Below are 12,652 nucleotides of genomic sequence, written 5' to 3'. Positions count from 1 at the left end.
ACCAAGACTGGACACTTTCCAGAAGCACTGTAAGACTTCTTGCAGTGGTCAGACATTTAGCAAAAAAGGGTTAAGTAGGGGTATTGTTTGGGAACTTTGTGTTATACAGTGTATCTTATTATTTGCTTTCATATATTTTTTTTTAATTATTTTTTTACTATAAGCCAACCTGAGCCTTTTTGGTTTGAGGGGGTTTTTTGGGTGTGGTGGGGGAGGGGAAAGGGAAGCATATCAATCTAATAAGTAGATGAAGGACATAATGAAGTTGGGTGACAGGCATAGGAGCAGAAGATAGGATTCAGGAACAGTACAGTCCTTGGCACACTTTGATACAGAACCTAGAATTAACCCATCATTCTCAGTCTGTCTCTTTTCCTGCTTAGTAAATACTGGGAGTCCAATTGACAAAAGGTCTCATATTATTCTTGTGGAACATTTAGAAAGATAACAGCCCTCTACTACTATAAATTACTCTATTAGTTTAAATAGAGGACTGTCCTGTGCATTTTAAAGTCCCAAGCTGAAGAACAATATGAGTGGTCAGTGTGGTTGTATGTGATGCAATTTTGTTTTGTTTTGTTTTGTTTTTCCTTTTTTAAAACCTTGGAAAAATACATTATAAAAAGCCATTTTAAAGGAAAATTAAGTGTACAAAGTCAAGCACTCAAGGCTTAGAAAATGCCAGAAATAAGGTAGCCTGTCTGACTTTGTATAAATGCTTTATAGCAGGTGTGTCAGACACCCCCGCCTCCCACCACTGCTATGGTATAGTCATTAGTTACATGATTGCGTGCTATTTTATTCCATGACACTTTGCTCCTATTCTGTGCCCGGAATACATATTATTCTGAAAATGAACCTACAGGCACTCTGCTGTGACTCTACAGACTCCCTCTTGGCATCATAGGTTGAATGAGGGAGGGAGCTCCAAGAAGAGAAAGTTAAGACAAGCGAAGGATGCTTTGTAAAACTGAATCCTATTTTGTCTCTCTGCCACAGAGCTCCTGCATGATGAGGGGTAAGTCACATAAAACAAACCTCTCTTAGGTTGTCACTTAGTAAGTGTTCTGCATTTTCTGGGTAACTGAAGCACCTGCACTCTGATCTGCAGAATTGCTGAGTACTCAGAGCTCCAACTGAAGTCAATGAGACCTTGGCTGTGAACATATCAAGTACTATAAAGTGCTAAGTACTGTGAAAAATGAGGTCAAAGGCTTCTCAAATTGAATACCCAAAATTAGCTGACACTTTGACAATTTTGGCTTTAATCTCTGTTATTTAGTTCCCCATTCTTAAAATTGGGTTAACAATGTCCCTATTTCAAGGGGTATTGGACAGATTAATTCATATTTGTAAAGAATTAACATAGTACAAAGGCAGAACCTCAGCTAGAAGAAGAAATTAATAATTCTGCCATTAGAACTGGATTTAGATAGTGTGCAGAAAATAATATCCACAGCTGCACAATGCGAGATGTAGTCAAAAAAGTAACATTGAACAAAGTGTGCACATACATGTAAAGTGGGTCGGTAGACTTGTGGAAAAATGGTGTGTAATTGTGTAATTAAAACTATACCATAACACAAGTAGTGGGGAGCAAATTAAGGATTTCACAGACCGTATTAATTCTGCCATTTTCTAACCTTCCTGAACTTTGTACTTTGCAATCTTATGTTTTTTATACAGGCTTTGTTATACAGTCCTTTTCTTTCCTTTTATTTGTAAATGTATATTGGTTTAGGAAACTTTGCTCTTTAGAGGTACAGAGAACAGTCTATCAATCATGCCTCATCGCTTGATTTTATCTTTTTCTCTTGTACTTGTAAAAGTCTCCAATATGACTAAAGAAAATAAGATTCCAAATGAGTCACCCTTTATAACTTGTAAAAAATGACTCTTGAATATCCTTGTCACTCTTGCAGAATGCGAGTGAGAGGCTGCATGGAGAAGTTCTGCCTTTTTCATTCTCTCAGAGAGTACTTCCTTCCTCAATATTCCAGAGTGCTTTTCACTGTTTGCCATGTTCCTTGCCTTGTTTATCATTATTCTGTCAGCCGTAAGTAGTGGTGATTAGAAAATTGATATGGTTACTAACAAGCTATATTTCACATGCAAGATTCCAGGCAGCTTGGCCCATTTTCTCAATATGAATTGAGCTGATGATCTAGTAAAATGTACAGTTGATTTATATTTTGGAAATTTGCCTTTTACTTTATTGCCAGTTATAATTATTTATTTTCTCAAGATACATTAATACATATAAACAAACCCTGTCCATTTGTCCATCTTTCTATGCTCTCCTAAGAAATAGCTCTGTATTTGGAAGAAAAAGCTGAAGTTTTAAATACCCTGAACTAATAGGTCCAAAGGCAAGTTGGAGCAACACCGTATCTTTTTTATTTTAAAAACATAGTTGAGTGTCTTTGTGCTTTTGACTATCTGGATGGATGGATGGATGGATGAATAAATAGATGGATAGACAGATAGATAGATATGAACAAAATCCCCTGTTCATATAAGAATATTTTTTTCTTCTTTTTTTTAAGTTGACTATGTTTTCTTTTAGCACATATTTCTGCAGAGATGGATTAGAATTTATCATATGCACATTAGGTTAAGAAAGGTTTTTCTGTATAGCAAACATGTGCTTCCATAGTTTTAATGTATTTTTCCCCAATACAACCAGTCAATTAACAAAAATAAGCTAGGTATATAATAAGTAGCATGTTGTTACTGACATAGTCTTGTTTAAACTGTTATACAACCACGTAATAATTTTACAAAGTAATAACTCTGTGAAATGCCTTGAAGTGTATTTTTGAATTAAATAGCCTGTTGTACACATAGGGGTGGATGAATAATGGATTAAGGCATGTATGCGGCTATATGTGGGAGGTACTGAGTTCACTGTTCTTTTTAGATAACGTTCTCTCCTCTCCCTTTGATCTAAGAGAAATGTTTTCTGCACTGAATGTTCAAGGTTTTAATCTTAGCAATAAGACAACTCAGATGTAAGCAATACGACAACTCAATTTTTTCATCCTTCCAGAGGAAATCAGTTGTAAGGCAGCCATCTATTTTGCCAATCCATGGCCATGTCTACATGAGTGCAGATGTTTGTTTCCTGGGGAAAAAGAAGCAGTGGCACACCTTGTGCTGCTGCTTCTCATCTCCGGAGAGCCCTTATGCCATGCTGCTGCTTGTCTTCGGTAGCCTCTGATATGTGGCAGGTTACCCCAGGTTGGGGAGGGGAAGCTGGGGCCAACACAGGGCCTGCCCCCACAGCCTTACCTGGGGCTCTAGGGGCCTCCTGGGGCTTCAGCAGTGGTGAGCCTGCCACTCGGACCCTGGCTGACAGCCAGAGTTTAGCTCTGGGCAGCCAGGCTTCAGTTTTGGGCGGTGCATGCTGCCCCCACATGTGTGGGTTTTTTGACCCTGGGATCTCCCCCCACCCCCATGCTGCTACCTTGCAATGTGAAGAACAGCTGAATGTGTGATATGTGGTGCTGCAGACATGCCTGTGGCACCACATATTACACGGCCACCCTCATCTGGATGTGGCCCATGGGTTGACTTTTTACTTCCTCGCTAATCAAAAAGGGCCTCTACCTCAGCTTCTCTTCTTTTTCACAAATTCCCACCAATAAGCAAAAGTACTTAAAGATTTAACAGGATGCAGTGCTAAAAATGCTATTTTATGTCCCCATTTCCTGAATATCATAGACATGCCAGTTCAGTTGTACTTAGCCTAAGACATGCATGGTGCTAAAAGTCAAAGTTGTGGATACACGTGGTGGAAGAGAAAAATATTATGTTCTTTTTTGTGTTGCTACTGATTTGTCATTCAACCTTAAAAGCATACAAACTGGAAATTATTATTAATGTAAAACAAAGAAAAGTAAGTGAAAAAGTTGAAAGCTGCCTCCAGATTTCAAGCATTTGTGGATTGAGAGAATGTGTGTGTAACAGTAAGGAGGACTTCCCTGGGGTAAAATGAAATAAAACCAAAAATATCTTTGGGAAGGTGTTTTGGTTCTTGTGTGACCTGCACTAGATCAATTTCACTGTGTTCCAAGTTAACAAGAAGCTGAGACTGTAAGCATAGTAATAATGATAAGGGTGCATATTAATTGAAAAGTGGGGGCAATCCTCATCACATGATATCCAGAAAACCAACAGTCTTAGATGCAGTTAATTTCCAAAAACACATTGAAAAGCATTTGCATAAGTTCTACAAAAAAAGCATTTTTTAATATCATGATAGATGTTGAAATAAATATAATGGATACATTCCACGAGAAACAAACAGGAGGTTACAGCCTCAAAATACAGCAGAATCCCTGGATACAGTTTTAATGGAATGACAGTGGGTATGTCTACATGTGCATTTGATGCAGGAGCAGTTTACTTATGAGTAAACTACTCATGAGTAAATGCTCCTGGGCAGGCAGCTACATGAGCAGGAAAGTGGGAGCAGATCTGATGCTCATGGCAGCAAACTGCTCCCACTTCCTAGGGCCCTGCAATGGGCCCCTACCACCGCTAGGGGGGAACTGGAGGCAGCAGCTGGCTGGGGCCAGAAAACATCTTGAAAAGGCAGCCCCATGACAGCGGTGGGCCCCCCACCTCCCAGGCCCCAGATGAGCCGCAGACCTGCTAGTGGGGACCAGTGCATCAGGTGCAAGAAGTGCCAACCAACCACTGCTTCCTGCACTGTAGCCCCACTGGATAGCTGCTGATGGACCCCTGCCTCACTGCCTATAGCCAGCACCACTCTCACTGCAGATCTCAGAAAAACACTTTATTGCCATCACAACAAACAGACCCCCCACCTCCACCCTCCCCAACAACAGAGCCCAACATCACTCCTTCACCAACAACAGAGCCCCTCCATCACCCACTCCACCCACCAACAATAAAACAGTTTCTTCTCCATGAAAACTATTTACAATGTGGTTTGTGTGTGTACCCTCCTGGGATGGATGACTGTGGAACGTGAGCACCTAGAGCAGGGGTGGACAAAATGTGGCCCGTGGGCCAGATGTAGCCTGCCAGACCATTCTAGTTGGCCTTCAAGGCCCCTAAACAATTTAGAAAATTAATATTTATCTGCTCCTGGATGCCTATCATGAGGCCCTTGATGGCTTGCCCTCTGCCCGAAATAATTGCCTGCCCCTGACCTAGAGGTTGGAGCCTAGGGTCAGGTGGCCAGCACCCCAGCCTCTGGCCATTCTCCACAGGTGCACATGCTGAAGTGAGGCCAGCAGGTGCAGGGCTCAGCCAGGGGTGACGGCAGCCACTGGTCCCCAGGCATAGGTGTCTTCCCCTCCAACAGCTGGTGGCTAGGGCCAGCACGGCTGGCACGTGGTCCTGACCCTGACGCAGGCAGCTCCAGCTCCACATCCATGTGGAGCCAGGAAGGACAGCAGGGCTGGCCCATGTGGGAGTCTGGGTAGTGGGAGAACTGGGGCAGGGGCCAGGGAAGGGGGTTCTGGCTGGTGGAGGTTACACTAGACATCCACCCAGGCCCACAGGGGGCTTGCTGCTGGGAAGAGGGTGGCTGCCAGGGGTCAGGTGCAGTGCAGTGCGTGGCACAAAGGCAACCACTAGGGCCAGGACAGCATCAAGCACCTGGCAGTGATCCTCTGTGGCCTGTGCTGCCCTGGCCACAATTGCACCCTGCTCCCACAGGGCCTCCACATGCTCCTGCTCCACGGCCATGAGCTACACCCTGAACTCCCAGTTTGCCCAGTCCCATGCCTCCTCACACCAGTCCCATGCATCCTCGCAAGCTGCAAATCAGCAGCATGGCAAATGGGCACATATGCACTGCATGTGGTTTGCAGTGCCTCAAACAGCTTTGAGGCTTCACAAACTGCACATGCATGCTCGTCTGGGTGCACCCCTGCAGAGCAGGGACCAGAACCCAAGTCATTTCTCTCTTTCTGCCTGCCTGAGTGCTACAACTATTAGTCTACAGTCATACTCCCTTTTAATATGCATGACCATCCATGTTCTGATCCCTTCAAATTGGTTTGGGTCCCGTGTCTAGCACTGGAATAGATAGTCCCATGGTCGGACCCAGAAAAAGGCTTTTCTTATGGTCTGATATAAATGGAGGTAGGCATCTGACTACTATTAAAAGGCAAAGTCCAAGTTCCCTTCTCCACATTTCCTATTGGCTAGCTTGGTTCAACTGCCAATCCTATAGTCTGTACTGATAATGAAAATTACAGTTGTGCTTCATACAAGAACAGCAAACTGATCTCTGTGTGATCTCCCAGTTTCTAGATATTCTGCTCACTCCTAGACCCCACACTCAACTTGATCTCCTGGCTTCTTAAACTGGTTTGTCCTCTAATTCTGTTCATCCATTCTGACTTTGATTGCTTCCTCAACCCCTGATTCACTCCGTACTCAGCCAGTCACACCTTGGTATGACACAGGTAGGGAATAGCTTGAGATGGCAAAGAGATGGAACCAAGAGATGGCATACATGAATGCTGGAAACTGCAGTGGGAGAGCAGCAGGAGGGTGGAAGATTGTGCTGATGCACCCTTCCCCTCAGCATCCACACAGCCACTGTGTGAGGTGGGATACTGGGTTAGATGACCTATGGTGTGAACCAGTTAATGGTATTTACTTACGTTCTTAGGAGGCTCCTACAAATATTATGGCAGGCATAATATCCATAGGAGCCTCACAAGGCCCTTGAGGGTCAAACTTTGTGCCTCCAAATGTTACGTGCTTAGGAAGGATATCTCTAATGGTATATACCTGTATAGGATATGGAGGTACTAAATGGAAGTGGAGGAGGAAATTGAGTTGCTTTATTCACAGGGACTGTGTCTACATGAGATGCTTTACTGCACATTTGACTAATGTAACGTGCATTAAGCATCACCATCTACACATGTATAGCAATTACTGTGCATTAAATTAATCTAACGCACCATTTGCTAGTACCAATACATACAAGTACTAAAAAAAAAGTACATTAACTACTGTGCCAAAGCACATGTGTAGACCCTAGCTGGGAGCAAATTGGTCCTGGTCAACCCAGGCAGCAGAGGGCCACAACTAATGCCTGGCTAAGCCCTGATCGCCATGGGGCAGAGGGAGTTGTCTCGGCTCTGGAGGAAGCTGCCTTCCAACTGTGCAGAGATCAGGACCAGCTCCCATGCCCCCTGGTAGCCTAGGGCTGGTACCTGGTGGAGCCTGGAGCTCCCCCTGACTGCTGCAGAGGGGCAGCACAGGGCAGGAGCAGCCCAGGATGGAACTGCTCCTGTGGGGAACAAATTTGGTCCCAATGGCTGTACATTCAGATATATGCCCAGGCACAGTTTAATGTGCATGAATTTTCTACACAGAAAATTTAGACACATTAATTGAACATATAAAAACACCTAAGGATAACTTTTAAGTTATCTCTCACCAGGATATAATCCCACCATTTAAATACAAACAATGTAGTCTAATAACTGACCATCTGACATGTTCAACTGCCTTTTCTTTCAGAGAACACAATAATTACCCATCCAACAACTCCCCTCACATTCTTCTCAGCTATATGACTTGTTACATGGAAAATCCAGCTTCAATTGTCCAATGAGCTCAGTACAAAGAAGTGATTTCTTAGCTAATATAATCTATTTAGGTACTTTTTGGTTAATAAGCTAGAGGGATAATGTCCTCCAACTCTTTTGTCATACAGGAAAATAGCTGCATTCTTAATAAACAGAACTGCAGAAGAGATTATTTCCTGTATGTCAGCATTCAAAACAAAAACAATGGTTTTTAGCTAATCCTTAGTAGTTCCACCTGATTAGCAAACAGGTCTTGATAGCCTGAGCAAAATACTGGTAACTGTAATAGGTATTCTCAAATTATTTTATAATGTACAGATTCATACTAGACAGCAGTCCCACAAAACACAGATTGCCTTCAGTTAAATCATAGCTTCTTTTTAAATGGTCACTTATTTTCTGGAGGTATTTTTGACCTCTAAAACTTTTCTTGTAGATCAGACTATTTTAAAGCAAGAGAAAATTTTTTCTGGAATAAAGTAGTTTATACTTCCCTTTAATTTATTCTATCTCCATCATTATGTTGTCCTTGAAACTATTTTCTGCCTCTGTCTTACAATATAGCCCCGGGACAGCAGTGAAAGTGAAATGATATAGCTCCATAAGCTTTCCTAGCATTTTGTTATTTCCTGCACTTTGTTATTTCAATTTTTTTTAAAATGACAAGCATTGGATTAGCCAAAAGATGAAAGAACAATGAAGATAGGAGATTAAAGATACAAAAGGAAAGAATTTACTTTAAATATTATCACTCTACAGGGCCAATGTTAATCCTTAATCACAGTTACTATTGTGTTAGATAATTCATGTTAGTCAGAGGAAAACCATTTTACGTTATTCTTGCTCTTCTTCTGGGATGGATAAGGTCTTCTGTGTAGGCTTCTTTTCTCTTAATCATGACTCCAAGAAATGTGCTCCTGTAACATTTTCTAAATAGGGGCTTAACAAAGGGCTTAAAGTTAATGGCTTTTTACCTTGAAAAGTTGCATAAAATTAGTAAACTCTTTCTTAAAAATGAATAATATATTCATTTTCTGAACTTTTATACAGATCCATGTGTGCTAGCATTCCACTTCAGAGTGGAATCAAGCAAATCCTGGAAGTGAGGATTTATTGCCAAGTAGGTTATGAAAGAGGGAGATTAGAGGGTATTTTCTCCATCTCTTTCCTTCCATGTATGTTGTACGAATTGTCAAACTCATTTCTTACATGCTATCAAACGAAGGAATTTTTTTTCCACATATATTTTTTCTGGCTGTTCAGTACCAGATTCTATTGCACCCTGCTTCTCCACCATTTTTGTTTTAAATCTCCCTTAGGCTAATGTACAACAGGCTTGGGTTGACTAGTTTGGATCATGGAACCCCAACTCTAGGCATGAAGGAAGGATGGCTCAGATTTGTACCATTGTGAAAAGCATAATGTATAATGTAATCCTTCCTGCACTTTGTTATTCACTATTTGTTCAGTACTAATAGTGTGCTTGGCACTTTACAAGGCAGAAAAATAAACTTAGCTTCTATCCCAAAAAGTTTAGATTCCAAAGACAGATATGGAGGAGAGAGGATATAATGAGAAGCATAGAGGATAGAAAATCATGTCCCTCTGAGTCTCTTCCAGCTGAGCTATTTCTGTGACACTTGCTATTCAGTGCTGGTCAGCTGGCAAAGATCACTGATGAATGCTTCACCAATTTACAAGCCAAGAGCTAAAGCTGTATAGCATTCCCAGACCCTTGCCAGCATCTGCAGCAAGATGGTAGCCTCATTTCAACCCTCATATAAATCAGATCTGCTGTGATGACCTTACATTTGTCTCATAGGCGAAGTACAGACATTCAAAAAAAGCCCACGGTGGAAGTGCTTGAGCAATCATTCTTTACTTAGCGGTGTAAGTTAGAGTGAGTTTGAACTGAACAAACGTTTACCATGTGGCATGGGGGGCTCACACTGGCTGAGGCCAGTAGGTAGGGGGAGCTCTCACATACCTCCCAGCATTCCCTGTGGACTCCCTAGGCTGTCAGAAACTCCCAAGCACAGCCAAGTGGGCAAGCCATCCCTGATTGACTGTCTGACGTGGTGGAGCTTCCTCCCCTGCTGCTTTGTCAGTGACAGGAATCGGGGAATTTATGAGACGCAGGGCTGGAAGGGACCAGCAGACTAAGATCCAGGCAGGGGAATATGTCATCCAAGTGCTGGAAGAGCAGACTCCCTAGAGCCATGATGGAGGGCTGGAAGCACTTGTCCTTCCTGGTGGGATGGGGAGGGGATGGGAGAGAAGGGAAAGGATGCAGGGCAGGATCATTTGGGGCCAGGCTGGACACAGACACACACACATACACACACACACACGCACCCTCCGAGCCCCACTACCTGCACAGAGCCAGCCAGAGCAGCAGCATAGGGCTCCATTCACCTTTTGTTGCACCAGGAATTCTGGGGGAGGGGTGGAAAAGGAGCCCCTTCAGAGGCTACAATAGGGCCTGCCCCCCCCCCCCAAGACTTGAGCTGGGGAGCTGGGGGGAAGCCCATCTGGCAGGTGCGGTCTTTTCCCCTAGCTGCAGTTAGGAGCAACTGCATGGGGCAGGACCACTTTTCACTGCTCTGGGAACTCTGGTGGGGGGAGGTGGAAAAGGAGCCCCCCCCCAGTCAGGTTTCCCCTCCAACATCTTCCCATCTCAGGCCTTGGCTGGGGCTGGGCCAGGCCCACCTGGCAGGGGGACTTCATTTCTACCAATCCCCCCTACCACAGTTCCCAGCACAGCTCACAGATTTCAATATCTTCCATGTTACGGCATTGCAGCTGTGATGGTCCAGAAATTATGCAAGAAGCAAGGATCTCTTGAGTGATAACTTTAATTGGACCAACTATGCAGTTGGGATAAAGTAGGACATTGAAATCTGCCAGACCTAAGTAAGCCTTGCCTCTTGCATACTTTCTGGACCATTGCAGCTGGAGGGAGAACATGGGTCTGGATCAGATGCTGTCACTGTCCCAGTTTTGTGACTGCCAGCCTGCCTCTTGTGCAGAACAGATGAGCTCTGCCTGAGGTAAGCAAGCCACCCTGAAAGGGGCCCCTGGGATACTGGCAAATGCAATCTAGATTAGCACCTGATGGAATGTGGCACAGACATACAAAATTAACTTAAAGCACTTTAGTCCTAAAACACAGCCATTGAGGGTTAACTTAGAGTGCGATCCTCCATTTTTAAAGTGCTCTATAAGCTGGGAACGTCTGTTCTGTTACAGCTATAATGTACTTTCTGTGCGCTTGTAGCGTGATAGGTGTAATGTCTGTGCCTAGCCATAAACTCCAGGATATGAATTAGGGCCTTTTACTACATCTCAATCAGCTTCCTAGGAGCTTGCTTGATTCTGAGATTAGTGTGTGTGTTTTGCAAGTACATCAGTCAAGTTTCTGGGCAGTTCTTTTGGAGTACGTGGTTGGGTTTTACTTGAGATATAAAATAACAAACCATATGGATTCCCTGTTGTTCTGTATATCTCAGCCATTTTTCAGCTTACAGAGATTCCCACTGCAAGTGTCAACATTACATAAATACAACAAATATTGCTAGCGCTGTGCACTGTCTATATAGCTAGCTGGTTTTCCTGTGCTCTGTCTAAATATATGTATGGAAATTTTAAACTAGAAGTTGATAGAATTCAGAATTTCAACCTCATGTCAACATACTGGAAGACAGTGAGAAGACTCAAATAAAATGCACACTGTGGCACTGTGTGAAAAGAGACAACTTCATGAATACAGAATTATCTAGACTCTTTTTGGAATTATTTTTTATTGTTATAAAATTTGAATAAACATCTGGTAATAAGATGACAAATACTGTGTACTGTAAATGTTAGGTACCCAGATGGACATATATTGGTATATAAAACACAGATTACATCAAAAAAAAATTTTTTCTTGAAGGAATATGTTACCACTCATTAGCATCTTCCAAATGCTAATCCCCATGGAACTTGCATGCTACAGGCATATGAGCATTATTGTAATACATAATTTACAGAAGAAGAAATTGAGAAGGAGGTGTATTTCAAATTATGCAAAACTAATTAGGGATGTCTCAAGCTTTGCATCCAATGGCAGAAACCCTGGGACTGCTTTTCAGAAAGGCTGAGCACCTGCAACTACTATTGATTCCAGCTATTGTGAAAACTCAAAGCTCCGTGTTTCCTGTAAATAGTCAGGAGCTGATCCAAAGGGGTACAGAGACATGGTCTCACACCCCTTTTGGCTCTGTATAGATGAGATCTCAGCATAGGGTCTGACTGGAGCGGCTGCTGTTGCACAGCTCTGGAACCCAGGGATTTGAGCCACATTGCCCTCACTCACTCCCTCCTTTCCCCTGTTTTCCAATTCAGCAGGAAGCACGCAAATAGCAGCAGCTCTGGCCAGACTGTCCCAGCCAGCTGGTTGACTCAGAGCTCACGGCTCACACAGAGCTCTAGTAGGAGTTCATGGTGACCAGATAGTGAGCTCAGAGCCTAACACACATGTACAGCACAGTCTAATAGGGGTAGCTACACTCTCTTTGTCCCATTCCTGGATCCACTACTGTAAATAGCTATTAGCTGACGTGTTGAGACATGGCATGTCACACGTGTTCCTGTTTCTTAAGACTGTTAAAATATACATAAAATGGCATGTGATGTAGCTGTCAACATGAAACGTAACACTGAACACTTCTAAATGCCAGTTTCTGTGAGTCTCAGGTTGGGGGGACAAAAAAGTAACATTCCAAATGAATTGACACCTTTGAAAAGTGATGGCTTCAGTGTTAGATAGTGGTAGTTTGCCCTGTTAATCTGAAGTCAGGTGGAAGGTAGGATAGATTTGCCACCTAGACTCACTAAAACAGAGATGTATACGCCTTGATAAGCAGCAGCTTTCTTCATCAGATCCTATGAAGGGGCTAGGAAGCAGAACTTCTAAACAGAAAGCAATGATTAAAATAGAAAGATGAGGGAAAGGGCAGGAAAAATGAGGGGTACTGCTAGGAGAGGCAAGGTGCGTAGTAGAGAGAAAAACAAAGCAGCTTACC

General features: G+C 43.0%; 1 protein-coding gene across 2 annotated transcripts in view; it reads left to right on the top strand.

Annotated features, from left to right (window-relative positions):
* Window positions 1–12,652, top strand: part of HS3ST5 (heparan sulfate-glucosamine 3-sulfotransferase 5) — a 312,118-nt gene that overhangs the window by 188,209 nt on the left and 111,257 nt on the right. The window lies entirely within an intron of this gene.

Source organism: Crocodylus siamensis, chromosome 1 (genome assembly GCF_052110815.1).
Source record: "Crocodylus siamensis isolate JL-2025a chromosome 1, ASM5211081v1, whole genome shotgun sequence".
Lineage (NCBI taxonomy): Eukaryota > Metazoa > Chordata > Crocodylia > Crocodylidae > Crocodylus > Crocodylus siamensis.
This window is presented reverse-complemented; position numbering and strand designations above follow the sequence as displayed.